We start from the raw sequence: 4,200 nt of genomic DNA on the forward strand, positions 1-4,200 counted from the left end.
TGATAAAAATTGAGATATTGACAAAATAAAATTCAGCTAGCGCGAGACCGTTGCCCAAATTTCGAGCCCAACTTATTTGCCGTAGGTCAAGGCAACTGCATGGTTAGAAACTTACAAATACGCGTTAAAGTCATATTGAGAGGAGATTAACTATTCAGAAGATCCCCTTGTTCCGCAGCACTTGTAAATAAACCCCCTCCCGCTATCGAGAATTCCTACCTGCTAATTGTCCAGTTTTTAACCCGGTTGCTCTGTGTTCTCTTTAGACTGGAGGCATATGAAATAGCTCTGATTGTACTTGGCTGTGTTGGCTTCTGTGTAGCTCTCTGCTGGGCCACTTGTCTTTGCTGCTTCTTGGGAATCTGAACCACACATATGACGAATTTAAAAGAAGGAAAGGAAAAAATCTAAGGACGATCTAACTGCTAACATAGACACGCGTTCAATGAATTGATCTCATTAGCAGCAGCTCTGTCAACGTGATCATCAAAAACGCTCAAAACTTTCTGAATACAATGAATCGGTTCTGATTTATGATACAATGAATGACACAATGAATTGGTTCTGAACTCTGAACGAGAATGACCGAAGTGAATTTTGCTTGAAGTTACTGTAATTTGTACGCTTCGTTTTAACAGATGAGATGGAAGAGTTCGGACAATTTTCCAGGAAACTCGAGTGAAAAATTACACATGATCAATATATACTTCTCAGGTGATGCTGAAAATTAAAATTTCTGTTTAAGGGTCTTTGTTTAGAAAAACAGTTCGATTATGTTTTCCAACCGGTTTTACCAAGAATACTAAATGATTGCTGAATCATAGCACATTTTAATCTGTATTTAGTCACCTAAGACACAGCCGAATATAAACAATAAATGCATTCAGAAAAAAAGAAATCAAAAATAGAGCTCTCAAGTTGTACCAAATGGAATCAAATAGCTTCAGATGACATCAGAAGCAGGATTCAAGTTTATAAGCACTATTAGTTCCACAATTGTTGTTATGCCTGGCTTCTAAATTGAGTTTCTAAAATGTTGAACATGTCAGCTGAACAACCAATTTGGGATGATCTCTGTAGAAGAATTCCGATAACGTTTGTATTTTTTCAACACCACAAAAGGTTTTTAATTGCTCTCAAACGAAGTTTGTAGCAATTATATTAGTCCTGTCGGTCTTTTTTTATGCGATTTTTCGCTTGACCAATTTTTCGTCTGACGCTTTTGACTTTTCGTCCTCAAAAACGGGATAAACAGGTAGCGCCCAGCGGGCATTATGTGCTCTTAGAGCCTTTCAGGTCTGTTTCAGCTCAAACTGTCTTGGAGACTTATACTTATACTTATGGTGTGAGGGGCGGTTCTTAGAGGTTGACACCCCCCCCTTTGTTGACCCCCCACCCCCACTATTGGCTCCACCCCCCCCCCCCCCCCACCGCGCTTTTGCCCCCCCCCCCCCCCCCACCCAGTGCTGCCCCCATCAGCCCCCGGTGCACCCCCCCCCCCCGTGGCTAGCTACTGACCAAGCCAACCGCTCGCCGGTCGTTTGAGAGCAATTCGCCCGACGTTAGTCGGTTATGTTTTGTTTTCATTCAAAAAACTACAAGGAGGCATGGTAATGCGCGGTCCAACATAATGTTCCGACCAAGCTCATCCACAGCTTTGACTGAAATGTTTTCCAAATGAGGAAGAGATTGAAAACTTTCAAAAATTTATATTTTTCGAAATTAAATTAATTTACGAATAAAAAATCACTTTAAAATCAAACCATTAAACAAATCAAGAAATGCTGCGTTAAAAGGCCGATGAATTATGCTACTAAACAGACAAGATTAACAACAACATCAAAGAACAAAAGTAAATTTTAAGTACGACCAAAACTCAATGTCTATTTTAAAGAAGCAATTCCGACTTATTGAAACCATAGAGCATCACATGATACACAAAATAGAAAAAATAATGGTGTTTCACTGAAACGGATTTGGAACCTGTCCTTAATGAAACTAGGTAGCAAGTTGAAAAAAGAAAAAAGCAAAGTTACAAAATATTTAATAAAAACTTGAAAACCATTAGCCATCAGCTGAAATCACTAAATGGGTTCAAATATGACTCAATAGGAAAACAATCTGACCTCCAAGCATCGGGATTACGTCACAAGTCTGCAAAAGAGGACAAATTTAGGCAAAAAAGATAACAATTCAAAAGAGATTAGCACAAAAACCGTGCCAGAGCCAAAATAACCAAATCTAATTACTGAGAACATTAAACAGATTCAATTACCCTGCTTTTCCTCGCCATTATTGTGGAAAAACCACAACAAATTATAAATACTCGAAGCCTAAAGTTTTTTTCTAAAAAAAGCAATAAACACAACAAAAGAAAAAACAATCAGCTATCAACTAAAAACATTAATTAGATGAATTTTTGGGCCCATAGAAGGCCAATGGAACCTTTCATTAGTAGTACTAAGTCATACAAGAAAAAAATCGGATAAAGAAATTAAAGAACAACTATTTCTAGAAACAAATTTACGCAAACAAGGATCAGGCATAAATAAACAATGAGCTTTGAACCCAACATGTAATATATGTTCTAAGGGCTATAATTTACCGTATATAGGATTGGTCAATACCAGAGCAGTTTTTTGCAATGATAATCTTTGCCTGATTTAACTTAAAAAAAACAAAAAAACATTGAAAAAAAAAATTTAAACAGAGGCGAAAAAAATCCAAGTATTTAAAAACCCATGTTTAAGTTTTAAAAAACCATGATATTGTTGCTGATTTTTAAACAAAAATGTATTGTTCAAGTTGTCTGAAATAATTGTTTTTGGTTGAAAAACTCCTTAATAATCAAAAAACCAATAATCAAATTTGAGTTTTTGATATTTATTTTGTTATGTTAGAAAAAAAGACAGGCATAATTTAAAATGTAGAGCATTTTTATAGGACTTGGAAGAAAAACTAAAGTTCTGTGGAGTGTGTAAAGACCGTGCCATGAGTTTTGGGCTTTGCTCTTCAGGCAATATCAAATAGACTGTGCTAAGAAAAAAACAGTTGCATTTTTGATTATGTTCTACATAGTCATTTTAATTTAGTGCAGTAAAATTTCCCTACGATGTACTTATTTATTGTTGTACCTAATTGTGAAGGAAATTTGGAGTCATCTTAAGTTCACTTAGTACCCTCAGTTATTCATATGTCAGTCTGTGGCTCTCTTTCCCGCATCGGGAATTTTATTGTTCATGTGTGTTGTGACTTTTACTGATCTAGTTTCATTAGTTTTATTCTCTATATTTTGCATCTCGCGATCAGTTGCTCAATTTAACTTATCAACCGACAATGGTAATTACTTATCAAGCGAAATAGATAAGCGAAAGATAGGTGATTAGCTAAGCGATTTCTATTTCAAAATTTTGTTGAGTACACTTGCCGCACAAGATAACACAACAGATAAATCGTCAGTGATTCGGATCGCAATTCAAGTACACAATATTAAATGTGTACGACAGATTAAAAAGGCTAAACTTTGAATAATTCAGCAAAAATTTTGGGCAAGAGATCTATTAATACATCTCAACAGCGCTCCTTCTTCTTTGCAGTGGAAAGTGTAGCCGGAGGATTTCGAGAAAAAATACAAAATCAAAATGCGTGGCGATAAAAAACCGGTAGAAAGAAACAGATGAAACTTTAAGTTGAAATTTTTCGAAAGAACTCAAAAAACTATGCAAAACACAATCGACAATAAAATAATAAAACTGGTAAAAAAATTTTTGCAGACATTCTATTATTAGTGGCCTTTATTTCATATATATATATACTAATCGTCTTTAAACTAACTCAAAAGATACTTATTTTTTTGATTGCAAATTCTTTTTCAAATGAGTGATGAAAATCTATTCACGCAGTTCTTTAGAAAGACTTGGCTGACAACGGCAACTTTTAAAGAAGTCAAAAAATTTGCAACTGAGCCCAAAATATTTTGGTTTTGACAATGATGATATGTCTGGCGAAGAAGGGGTGACATTGCATCAGTACAGCCCTCGAACGCACAATCAATTGTTGATACTGCAGCTCGGGTTGAACCGATCTTCAACCCACATCCCTCGCCATTCATTGGAGAGGTATCGGCAACCGATCCCTATATTTGACCTGCGGATCACAGCCCTGATGGAAATTTAATTATCGATGAGGAAGACAATAAAA

Source organism: Convolutriloba macropyga, chromosome 3 (assembly GCF_964194025.1).
Source record: "Convolutriloba macropyga chromosome 3, txConMacr16.3, whole genome shotgun sequence".
In the NCBI taxonomy this organism is placed as follows: domain Eukaryota; kingdom Metazoa; phylum Xenacoelomorpha; order Acoela; family Convolutidae; genus Convolutriloba; species Convolutriloba macropyga.